The sequence below is a fragment of the Felis catus genome, chromosome F1, assembly GCF_018350175.1.
Source record: "Felis catus isolate Fca126 chromosome F1, F.catus_Fca126_mat1.0, whole genome shotgun sequence".
Taxonomy (NCBI): Eukaryota; Metazoa; Chordata; class Mammalia; order Carnivora; family Felidae; genus Felis; species Felis catus.
In genome coordinates, this window is record NC_058384.1 from 32,434,246 (window position 1) to 32,447,561 (window position 13,316).

The 13,316-nt window shown below is 40.9% G+C and overlaps 1 protein-coding gene and 1 long non-coding RNA gene across 19 annotated transcripts in view; one reads left to right on the top strand and one right to left on the bottom strand.

The window, feature by feature from the left end:
• The window catches only part of HHAT (hedgehog acyltransferase), a 318,442-nt gene that overhangs the window by 155,588 nt on the left and 149,538 nt on the right, over nt 1-13,316 (bottom strand). The gene's annotated exons all lie outside the window — the stretch shown is intronic.
• Nucleotides 5,530-8,785, top strand: LOC123382886. Its single transcript, XR_006592009.1, has 3 exons — nt 5,530-6,457; nt 7,755-7,893; nt 8,285-8,785. It is a non-coding gene; the product is annotated as an uncharacterized LOC123382886 (long non-coding RNA).

Below are 13,316 nucleotides of genomic sequence, written 5' to 3' on the forward strand. Positions count from 1 at the left end.
CCAGTATGAGGAGGGAATAATACTGGGAACTAGATAAATTTAATATGGACAAGTAACGGATCAGAAAACAGGATGGAGTGATTGTATGCCCAGGTAGATTTAGCACAATTGTGATTATGACCAAATGGACTGCCTTGGGAGGTTTCCTGTCACTAGATCACACTGCCTTGTCTCAGTGACCTTCATCCATCTATCCATCCATTCATCAGCACACAGTAAATAGACAATGAGTATGCAACAATGACCAAGATATAATCCGTCTCTCACAGGGGTAAGGAGAATAAAGAAAGACCTAATGTACTTCCTTCTATTCTAGAAGGAAGAACAGGAGTTCTGGGAGCTTGCACAATACAGAGTGATATCTAGGTAGGCTGCTCAGAATAAAGGAGCCCGACCTGAACTTTGATGTCTGAGGAAGACATCAGAGGATGTACTAAGTGAATGTAAAGGATACAGATAGATAGGAGACAGGGAGGGAGAGGAGAGAGATGACATTCCAGGCAAAGGAAATGATTTATAAGAAATAGAGATAAAAGGAATGGTGCTTGGGTGGCTCAGTTGGTTCAGTGTCCAACTTCAGCTCAGGTCACGATCTCACAGTCTGTGAGTCCAAGCCCTGCTCCGGGCTCTGTGCCCACAGCTTCGGATTCTGTCTCTCCCTCTCTCTCTGCCCCTCCCCCACTCATGCTCTGTCTCTCAAAAATGAATAAATGTTAATAAATAAATAAAGACAAAAGGAAAGGATATATCCCATTAAGAGAAAGGAGGTGAGGAAGGTATCCTCAAATACTTTGGTATGACATAGGGCAAGGGTATAGAGGCAGAAGCAAATGGAGAGCAGAAAATAATCATGCTAGTGGTGAATGTTTAGTATCAGAACTCATTTAATCCTCACAACAGCCCCGTCAGGATGGTACTATCATCATCATCTTCTCCATTTTGCAGTTGAGACAGCGGAAGCCCTAAGATGTAAATAACTTGCCTAAGGGTTCTCAGCTGGGAAGTAGCCGAGGCAACATCCTAAACCAGGAAGCGAGGCTCAGAGCCCACAGTGGTAAGCACTACCTCCATGCTGCCTCTCTGAACACGCTTGTCTATCACGGGAGTTCATAGTTTATCCTCAGGGCACCAGAGAGCCATTAAACAGTTTTAAGCAAAGGAATGACTGGATGGAGATTTGCCTTCCAGAAAGATGCCACTCTTGCCTGAGGTAAGGAGGAAGAAGAGACAAGAGTAGGGTGTAGAGGATGGTGGTAGTCCTGGTGAGATTGACCTGAACCAGGCTTGAGCCAGCACAGACTAAGGTCAAGAGGACTCAGCACATAAAGAAATCACTGCTTCTTCCCATTTCCTCCCACTTTCAATCCAGGACTATATTTAACCCCATAAAAATGGTGTCTTTTTGGGCGCCTGAATGGCTCAATTGGTTAAGCATCTGACTCTTGATTTCAGCTCAGGTCATGATCTCATGATTCGTGAGATCGAGCCCCATGTCGGGCTCTACGCTGATAGTGTGGAGCTTGGGATTCTCTCTCTCTGCCCCTCCCGTGCTTGCATGTGCACTCTCTCTCTCTCTCTCTCAAAATAAATAAAAGTTTTGTTTTGTTTTAATGGTGCCTTTGGGCAGGTTTTATGAGATGACTGCATAATGAAGAAGCTTAAACACATGTCTGTTTTCAATTTTTTTCTATATGGAGCACTACTTTTTTTTTTTTTTTCTTTTGGGCCTGGTGCTCTTTACAATGTGTTATTTTTGCCTTTTGGTGTGAAAAAATTAGTTTTGTAATTTCTTATTTTAAGTATTTTTCTAGGTTGAAAGTAAAATTCTCTATGATGGAATATTTTTATTAGATGAATTTGCCATAATCTTTCCCTATTACTGAGTTTACCCCTGACAAAAATTAAGACACTCAGGTTAAATGCCATAGACCTCAATTTAAATTTCTAGTGTAATGCCACCATCAGGTCAGTGAGTCCTTGTTTCATTCCCTTTGAGAGAACATTAGTTTTGAGTAAGAGTCTCATTAAGGATTTTTGCCTGAGGACATGAAGGGATCTCAAACTTGGGAAATTTTCTGAGGTACTTGATTTGGTCATAATACCACCTCTTGGGTGAATATGAAAATTCTTAAGCTTGATATTTGACTATCAGTTTTCACATCCACAGGGCCCTCCCCTAGAGAATTCTCCCGAGAACGAAGTCTGTGAAAGAGTGTTTCAACTCCAAATGGAGATGTCCAAGGACATCAGCAGAGACATGTTTTTACTCATTTAAACTTGTGATCGTTAATATCTGGCAGAGTGCCTGCTGGTGGCTGAAATTTCTGTGAGATGCCCAGAGGTGCCTTTTCTTTCTTTCAAATGTGTTAAGGGCCAGAGTGCTCCCTGGTTTTAACAAGTCTCTCCTTCTCCCCTCTCCTAAACCATTACCAGTTCCACCAGTCTATTCAGGCCCAATATAACTTGAAGACCTCCTGTGGCCTATGTGCCTGGAGTCCAGACCCCTTCATCAGACATCAGGGAGCAAAGCTCAGATGCCAAACCTGGGCTGATTCCAGGGCCACAGTATTGGGTACCAGATCTCAAAACAGTGCATTTCAAATACATAGTGGACTTTTGTAGATTACTGTTTTTCCTAAAATGGACTCATAATGTTCTTTGCATCCTTCTATATCTCAGTCGTTAGTAGAGGTTCTATGTTAGGACAAAAATCTTTAAGGACTATGCCCCCTATAGATAAGACCACTTAGCTAATTGGAAGTAACAGTGAGTGAAGTAACACTCTTCTCTCAAGAGTGGCATCATAAACTCCTGGGGAAAAAGACTTGGAAGTGACATGGGAGGAGCATCCATAACTTTCTGCTCAGCCCCTCTTTAAGGACACGCATTCAAGATGTGTGCTATGCTTCATATGGTTATGGGCAGTTTTCCTGGATTTATAGATAAGCAGCATGTAGGTAGCCTGACCTACAATCTCAGCTTTATAAGCTCCGTGTAAGAAATGGGAACACAGGACTTGATAGTTGCCAAGACTACACTGAATGTCAGTTGCTATGCAGTAGAAAAAGAACATTACAGAAAGAGGCCCTGGTCAAGAGAAACTGAGAAAACACTTGGGGGAGGCTAAAAGACAAAATAATGACGTGGGGCTGGTTAAAAACACTGTGAGTCACGGGGCACAAAATAAGATCTTCCAATTAGAACTGCTTCTCTCTCAGGGGGGCTTTAATCGGTGTTTCCTCAACATTTATGTATTTAATTACGTAGAGCAATTATGTAGTTAAACCGACAGGCCCTCAGAGTGACTTTTCAGTCATTCTTCCTAAAGAATCCCAGTTTAGCCCTGCCCGGCGGTTTATTTTCTTCTCCTCTTTCACTCCCTGCCCTCTGCTTGGCTAATCTCCCTACTTCCCACTCAGCTCCTCAAAGCCAGCAGAAAACTATTCACCAACAATAACACAACCTTTTGCAAAACCATCACATTTTAAATAACCTACACAGCATTCAAATCCAGTTGAACCAAAAGTGAATAATATTAAAATAATGACTTCTTTTATTGAAGAGATTGAATCTTAAAAGAATAAGCACTCGTGGAAAACCCATTACTTAGGATTTTCCAGCTGACAAAATTTATCATAAACCATTCAGGAAAGCAATGCTTCTGTTGTCCACTTTGGGTATGGAAATTTCCTTTTTCTCGTATGCTGAAGTTGATAATGGAATTCCTCAAAGACCCCATTTTGGCTTATTTGCTATCTGTGAATGTTTTATACCTTTCTCATTTCATTCATTCATTGAACAATTAATAACTGAACATCCACCATGTGCCACACATTGTTTTGGTTCTCAGAATACACCAGTGAATAAAACAGACAAACATGGAGTTTCCATCCCAACACAGAAAGAGAGAAACAATAAAAAAATATACACGTATCGGTAAGTAGACCATACAGTATGTTAGGGGATGATAAGTACTAGAGGAAGAAGGAAAAGTAGAGCAGGATAAGGGAGATGAATGGCATGTGGGCTACCATTTCAAACAGGATAGTTAGGGTAAGCCTCATTTTCAAGATGACAACTTGAAAGAGAAGAAGAATTTGTGACAGAGAGGGCATTCACCCAGAAGAAAGAAAGGAAGAGCCAGATGACCTTCACAGGTGTCCCTTCTGTATCATGAACTACTATGTACCTCTGTCGGGTTCTCCAGCAACCCTGGACCTCTTTTCCCGGCCATTCGCTATCCACTCACCATCTATCGCTCACGTTAGCACAATGAGACACAAGTCCTTCCTGTCAAAATGAATGTGGAAGAGGACAGTGCTCTGGGGCGACCACCATGAACCTCCCTTCTAACACTCCTGATCCTTGCTTTCAACTGGATACCCCAGGAAAGAACTAAAATAGGTGCCATGTGGCTCTCCAGGAAACCATGCTTATCCTCTTCCATTGCTAAAAATCCCTCTTTGTTATTTTCATTATTTTTTAAGTATTAACTAATTCTGGGCATGGCTTCCCTTACCACATCCTCAAAGTTATGTAACTCCCTTTTTCTCTCCCTTGGTCCTGAGCCCCTCTATCTACCCACAAACCTTCTGCTTTGCCATCTGAGCTAACCCTCGAGCCATTCCCCAGCTATACAGATGTACAGCATGGCAGGCTCATTCCCTTCCATCCTCTCTCACCTCCCTGTTCCCTCTGCACCAAGATAGGCACTTCCTGGGAGTGAAATCTGAAAAGCCACACCACAGGTATGAAGAATAGCCAGTGAAAACAACTCAAAATAACGATATGGCTTTAGGTGAATAGAGACTGGGGACTTCATTATTCCTCTTTTTCACATTCTCCAGAGGCAGACTTTTCCCTCCTTGCGGAATAAACCTGAAGAGGCTTTTAAACTATAGTATAATCAGCAAATCAAGCTCTTCCTTTAGGCTAGCGGCCTGTGCAGGATTTAATGACATGGGGGAGAGAGAACACTTGTCTGCCTGTGGCCAAAGCCAGCAGGAAGACAACCAAGAGGCTTGACCTTAGACAGTGATTCCTAAGCTGAATGCCCTTGACTTTTCACTTTGTAGAAGTTCCTAACTTTCTAAGTACACAAACTACAGACAAAGTACTATAAGAAATGAATCATAAATACTGGGGGCAAATTCTCTATAACTAATAACCTCAGCAGTTGGTGTGATTTTGTAGGAAACACTGTTCGTGCCCCATCATGAAGGTCTGGGTATGGACCCTGACTGTCCACCAAACAGACACACACCCGGTCTTACCATTGTCTAGCAGATAAGAACACAGGGCCACAAATGGTTAGAGTACTTAGAAAAGCATCCAGTATCTTGATAAAAGCTCTAATAATTAACGATGTCACTAGCACTTTCAACATCTGCAGAATAATCCTTCAAAAATAGTGAAGAAGAAATGAAAAACTGAGTGGAGTGGCTTCATTATGGGTAAGCATTAACTTAATGTAGTTCTAGGAAGAACTTAGAAATATGGTCTTTGACAGGCTATTATAGAAATTCATTTCCCCTATTGTGAGAATACTTTGCGTCTACACATCTCTATGTTATAGCTAGCAAAGGTATTAACATCCTGATTATATTTCTATCATTAGGGATAATTTGGGGTGATAAAAAATCATTAAAGAAGATAACCCATGCAAAGTGCCTATTTTGCTTGATGCAAAAGTAGAATAAGTAGGGTTGATGGGCAAGGACAAATATGTGAGAACATTAATTCCTACCTCAATTTTCAGAACGAGAGAATTTTGAAGCTGAAGAGGATCTTAAAAGATCTGAATTCCATTCCCTCATTTAGCATTAAAGGAAACTGAGCCACAATAGTACAGCTTATCAAATGTCCTCTAGAGACACAAGATGACACAGGGCATGGTCTGAGATCCCCCGGTCCAAGTGGCCCTGGAACCCAAAGCATTGCTGGTGAAGGAGGTCCACATGTCAGTTCTGCTGGGAGCACCCAAGGGCAAAATGAAATGGGCCTTGTTCTTAAGCATCTGTAATGGCAAGGATGAGGCCAAACTGGTGAACAAGTCTTCGGAGCCTGATACTGAGCCCACAGAGAGAAGGACTGCCTTGGAGTGGTCGGATTCCGAGACTCTGTGTCCCATGTCCTAGCACAGGTATGTTCTCCATTCTCACTCCCATTAGGTCTTGGGCCCACTCTTGCATGGCATGGGAGGTTTGGCTTCGTTGTTCTTTCTCCTTCCTCATCCACATCCTCACATACTCTCTTCTCCTTCCCCTGGTAGGCACTTGACATAAGGCAATATATTGAGGTTCAAGCTTGCACTCAATGAGGAGCAAAGAAACTCCAAAAACCTCCTATTAATGGTACTTTTCACATGGCCAGCTATGACCCTGAACTTACCTATAGACACTTCAGGGGTCACGGAGGAGAGAAGAGTCATTGGCAGTGCAGGATCTACACAGATGAGGTATCCTTCCCAAATACGATTTGAGTGTGTCCAAGTCAGGTTAATGGGACTTCCCTTGGCTAAGACTAGAGCAACTTGAGTACTAAAAACTTAAAAGTACAATGATGAATTGTAAACTTCTGAAAGATAGGAAGTGGTAAAACCATAAGGATAATAAACAGATGTTTCTTAATGGGGGCAAGGCTCTTATTTATAGTAGAACGCTAAGTGCCAAAGCTGGAAAATCATTTGCAACCATCAGCAAAGACTGGCTCAGGGCAGGATCATCCAAAAAATGCTAAATCAAGGGGGGAACGCTGAAAAAGAGCAGGATATTTGCTTGGTTTTAGAGTACTTCCCACAGAATCCTTATTAGTTGCAAGAAAAAAAAAAGGTAACTATACAGTAGATGAATCAGCAACATGCTTTCAAGATGATGAAAATTAGCGTCACTAACAAGAATAGTTGGACATGGTGTGCTTCCAAACATGATGTCCTAAAACGGACAGAGTATTTCTTACATAGTATTCTTACTTGAAATGCATAATCTAAATCTAGTCACAAGGAAACATCAAAGTAAAAATGCAGAGTGTTCTATTAACTAAGGAAGAACTAACTATACTCTTCAGGGTCATAAAATACACAGAAAGGCTGTGGGAATGTTCCAGATTAAAGGAGACCCAGAGCAGTCCAGCACTTTTCCATTCTCTCTTTTGAGAGAAATCGGGCCTGGGTTAATAATAGGGTTTACCATCCCTCAAATGAATAATGTACAGGCAGAAAATCAGAATTTTAAAATTCACAGGCCTCTTACATAACCTAGTTCATGCTGAGTCTTGCAAACATAAGTAAAAATTAGCCCTCTCCTCAAAGATGAGCCTGCCATTCAGCCACAATCCCATTTTGCTACTGGGCTTTGCTTAATTAATATTTTTCTAAATTGTGAATTCACAGCATTCTGAACACAGCTTTTGCTCTGTGGAAAAATGGATTTATCCTTTTACTATAGAAATCGATTTATATTATAGAAACTGATTCATACTCACATTATCCTACTTTGGTTACTATGTCTTTAATCCCCTTTCTAACTGAACTTTCACAATGCAGTACATTTGGAGATGTATAGTAAATATGATAAAAAAAATAACTTCCTTCAGGAAGCTGGCCATAGCTGACTTAAGTTTAGAAAGGAAAAATACATCCAGTAATATCACTTCTTCCACTTTGTATTATGGACATTATCTAGACCATGGTGCTAACCGCAATCAGAAGCAGATCTATTGTTCACACCACTTCCCCTTTCCCCACAAATGCACAGACACACACCTAGCTTGAAGCTGGAAGGAACCATTAGAAGTCAAATAGACGTATCCCCTGCCTTAAGATAACAAGGTATAAGGAGCCCTGATGAAGCCATCACAGCCAAGTGGTCCAACAATTGACTGAAATTCACGCAGGTAGGCGACAATAATAGGGATTAGGATCCTCCAGTGGTTCAGACCAGCATTCCCTCTAGTCTTCTAAACAAACGTGGAACATCACTAAATTACTGCACTTTATGGTCTAGCTCCCCAGCTCATCTTGAGAATCACTAATATGGTTTGATTCATTACATTTAATTTCCCACCATTTGAAGAGTCCCAATGCTCTCTTCATTGCAGTAGAAATAACGTTTGTGGATGTTGTGCCAAAGTAACAGTAGAAAGATTCGCAGTGATAAAGGGCCACCCAAACAGAAGATAGAGCTTTATCGTGCCTTAGTTAAACTTACTGGTGGTAAATCTATAAGAGGTACATTCATGTGAGAGAGTACGCATAAAAAAAATATAACCCTCTCCATGGCCCCAGGATCTCCAACCACAAAAGAAGCTACATTACACAGCACGGTACCTCTGGAAAATAACCTCTGGCTTTGAATCCAAGATGGAAGCTGAGATCTTGGGTGCATGAGGAAATGAGAAGAGAATGATGGGGAAAAGCTACTGTCATGAGCATATTACACCTTTTAAGCAGTGAGAAATTCATTTAATAAATCGATTGAAGCCTGAAATCTAATTAAATCTAAAAGAGGTAGCAACCTGAAATGCAAATAAGTTCACGCTTAAATTGTATACAAGGAAGCTCTGCTGTGCATGCCTTTAATAATGCATTACCTAAAGTGTTTTCTGTATTCATTAAAGCAGTGCAGCGACGTGCCATGAATTATTTCTATGCTCTACCTCGGATACAAATATCTTCATGCTGGCAATCTGTTTAGCCACTTTCCCCTTCCCAGTCAAGGTGAATGAAATGTGGTTCTCAAGGGCTGTGATAGTGGTTGTAAAAAGCAAAGTCAAAACTTAGTAAGGCAATATGCATACCTTCTATTCAGAAAAACAATGAAGTATTTTTCTAATTACCAGCACGATATATTTAACATAATTTGAGCGTGCAAGACTAATACTACAGAATGGCAAATTGCTTTATAGAAACCAGCACTCCAATTAGTTTGATTTCAAGCTGGAGCACATCTTCAGATAGGCACCAGTACCACTGAGTGCTTCAGTCTGGAGGTTCAGCTCTCTTTGAGAAGCGGCAAAGTAGCAAATTCCAGAAGCTGTGTTCCATTTGTGAAGTGGGAGTGTTTCAGGGGCAAGGGAGGTTCCAGAAAGTTCATTTTAAGTTGTCAGCAAATGACTGCATTGAGGCTTAGCTCTGGATGACTGCAATACCCCTTTAACTGACTTCCTGCTTCTATCCTTGACCCTAAAGACTACCCTCATAACATAGCACAGTGTCATTTTTCAACTCAAAGCCCTGTCATGTCTCCCCATCTTGGTGGTTAATTTTTTTAAGTTTCTATTTAAATTCCAGTTAGTTAACATACAGTGTTATATTAGTTTCAGATGCATAATACAGTGACTCAACACTTCACACATCACCCAGTGCTCATCACAAGTGTACTCCTCATACCTCATCACCTAGTTCACCCATCCCCCCGCCCACCTCCCTTCTGGTAACCATCGATTGGTTCTCTATAGATAAGGGTCTGTTTCTTGGTTTGCCCGGTTGCTCATTTGTTTTGTTCCTTAAATTCCACATGAGTGAAATCATATGGTGTTTGTCTTCCTCTGACTTATTTCACTTAGCGTGATAACTCTCTAGCTCCATCCATGCCATCGTAAATGGCAAAATCTCATTCTTTTTATGGCTGAGTAATATTCCATTGTGTGTGTTTCTTTATACACCACATTTTCTTTATCCATTCATCAACCAATGGACACTTGGGCTGTTTCCATAATTTGGCTATTATAGATAATGCAGCTGTAAACACTGGGATGCACGTACACTCTGAATTAGTATTTTCATATTCTCTGGGTAAATACCTGGTAGTACAATTGCTGGATCACAAGGTAGTCCTATTTTTAACTTTTTCAGGAACTACCATACTGTTTTCCAGAGTGGCTGCACCAGTTTACATTCCTACCAACAGTGCAAGAAGTTTCCCTTTCTCCACATCCTGACCAATATTGCTGTTTCTTATGTTGATTTTTTTTAAGTTTGTATATTTTTGAGAGAGAGAGAGTGTGTGTGTGCACATGTGGGGGAGGGACAGAGAGAGAGAGAGAGAGAGAGAGAGAGAGAATCCCAAGCAGGCTCCACACTGTCAGTGTAGAGCCCAACGCAGGGCTCAAACCCATGAATTGCAAAATCAAGACCTGATTCCAAGTCAAGAGCCACACATTTAACTGACTGAGCCACCCCGGTGTCCCATTTTCTGTTGTTGATTTTAGCCATTGATAGCTCATTATACTTTTGATTTGCATTCTCCTCATGGTAAGTGATGATGAGCATCTTTTCATGTGTCTGTTGGCCATCTGGATGTTTTCTTTAGAGAAATGTCTGTTCATGTCTTCTGCTTATTTTTTTAATCGGATTGTTTGTTTTTTGGGTGCTGAATTTTATAAGTTCTTTCTATATTTTGGATACTAACCCTTTATTGGATATATCATTTGCAAATATCTTCTCCCATTCTGTAGGTTGCCTTAGTTTTGTTGATGGTTTCTTTCACTGTATGGAAGTTTTTTATTTTGTGTCCTTTGCCTCAGGGGACCTATCTAGAAAAAAAAGAAGTTGCTATGGTTGATGTCAAAGAAGTTACTGCTTGTGTTCTAGGATTTTTATGGTTTCATGTCTCACATTTTAGGTGTTTCATCAATTTTGAATTTTTGTGTATGATGTAAGAAAGCAGTCCAGTTTTCCCAACACCACTTGTTGAAGAGACATTTTTTTCCATTGGACATCCTTTCCTTCTTTGTCGAAGATTAATTGACCATATAATCGTGGGTTGATTTCTGGGTTTTCTATTCTGTTCCATTGATGTGTCTATTTTTGTGCCAGTACCATATTGTCTTGATTACTACAGCTTTATAACTTGAGGTCTGGAATTGTGATGCCTCCAGCTTTGCTTTTCTATTTCAAGACTGCTTTGACTATTCAGGATCTCTTGTGTTTCCATAAAAATTTTAGGAATGTTGGTTCTAACACTCTGAAAAATGCTAGTGGTATTTTGATAGAGATTGCATTGAATGCGTAGATGGCTTTGGGTAGTACAGACATTTTAACAATATGTGTTCTTCCAATCCATGAGCATGGAATATCTTTCCATTTCTTTGGGTTGTCTTCAATTTCTTTCATCAGTGTTTTATAGTTTTCAGAGAATAGATCTTTCACTTCTTTGGTTAGGTTTATTCCTAGGTATCTTATTATTTTGGTGCAATTAAAAATGGGATTGTTTTCTTAATTTCTCTTTCTGCTGCTTCATTATTGGTATACAGAAATGCAACAGCTTTCTGTACATTGATTTTGTATCCTGGGACTTCACTGAATTTGTTTATCAGTTCTAGCCATTTTTTGGTGGAGTCTTTCAGGGTTTCTATATAGAACATCATGTTATCTGCAAACAGTCAAAATTTTTCCTTCCTACTTGCTAATTTAGATGCCTTTAATTTCTTTTTGTTGTCTGATTGGTGTGGCTAGGGCTTCTAGTACTATGCTGAATAAAATTGGTGAGAGTGGAATATCCTCATCTTATTCATGACCACAGGAAGAAAGCTCTCAATTTTTCCCCATTTAGAATTAAATTAGTGGTGGGTTTTTCATATATGGCCTTTACGACGTTGAGGTATGTTCTCTCTAAACATAACCATGTTGGGGGCTTTTTATCATGAATGGATGTCGTACTTTGTCAATGCTTTTTCTGCATCTACTGAAAGGATCATATGGTTCTTATCCTTTCTTTTATTAATGTGATGTATCATGTTGATTGATTTGTGAATATTAAATACAGTGGTTAATTTTGTGTGTCAATTTGACTGGCTTTAGGAGATGCCCAGAAAGCTAGAAAAACATTATTTCTGGGTGTGCCTGTAAAGGTGCTTCTGGAAGAGATCAGCATTTAAATTGCTAGAGTGAAGAAAATGGCCCTCACCAACGTGAGGTGGGCACCATCCAGCCCACTGACGGCCTGATTAGAAGGAAAAGGCAGAGGAAGGGCACCTCTGCTCTGCTTGAACTGGTACATCCATCTTCTCTTGCCCTCAGACAACGGTCTCTCAATTCTTGGGCCTTTGGACTGGGACTTACACCATCAGCTTCCTAGTTCTCAGGCCTTCTGACTCAGACTGAATTACACCACTGGGTCAGTTGGCTAACTATATTTCCTGGGACGCCTGGATGGCTCAATCAGTTGAGCATCTGACTCTTGATTGTGACTCAGGTCATGATCTCACAGTTCATGAGATTAAGCCCCGTGTCGGGCTCTGAGCTGAGCATGGAACCTGCTCAAGATTCGCTCACTCCCTCCTCTCTGACCCTCCCCCACTCACATGCACACATGCTCTTTCTCAAAATAAACAAACATTTAAAAAAAGAATGCGCAATGGCTTACAAAGCCTTACCTGACCTGCCATCCCACCACTCTCCTCCCACCACTCTCCTCTGATCACTCCACACTCTACTGCAGCCACACTGGCATCCTTACTATTCCTTGCACACTTCAGGCACACCTCTGGCCCAGGACCTTTGCACTGGCTGCACCTTCTTCCCGGAACCCTTCTCCAGGCATCCACGTGACTCACATCCTCTCCTCCAAGTCTTCATCAAATGTCACCTTCTCACTGAGGCCTACCCTCATCACTCCATTTACAGTTGGTCCCATAACTTGCTGATTACATATTTGTAAATGTGCCTACTTACTGAAATTTATAACCCCAAAATAAATATTTGAGGCATTTCTGCAGTTGTTCTCAGACAAGCTCAGAGTGGCAAGTAGTGTGAGTCACCCCATGCCACATGCTCAGCTGAGGTAGAACAAGAGGACACTGACATCTTATTTCAGCTCAAATGGTAAACAGTGGTCATTTTTGCAATCTGTCTAGGGCCATGGTTTTTGCATTTCTGTGCTTCTTGCTGGTGAGTTCACTGTTTGAAATGGCCTCCGAGTACAGGGCTGCAATGTGTCTAGTGTTCCTAAGCACAAGAAGGCTATGATATGCTTTATGGAGAAAAGATGTATGTTAAATCAGATTCACTCAGGCATAAGTTATAGAGCTGTTAGCCAGGAGTTCAATGTTAATGAATCAACAATATATATCAAGTGTCTTTAAACAGAAACACACATTAAAACAAGGTTATGTATTGACTGGCTGTCAAATGTTGTGATTAAAAGCTCACAGGAACCTAACCCTATTTCTCCCTTAGGAGCAATGGTTCAGTCTTTGCTAATTCAGTGCTCACAACAAATTTCACTGACTGCAACCTTGCCCCCAGACTCCAGATCCCCCCCACCTGGCTCTGTCTTGCTCTTTCATGTATTAGGTCCTAGCACACCACTGGAAAG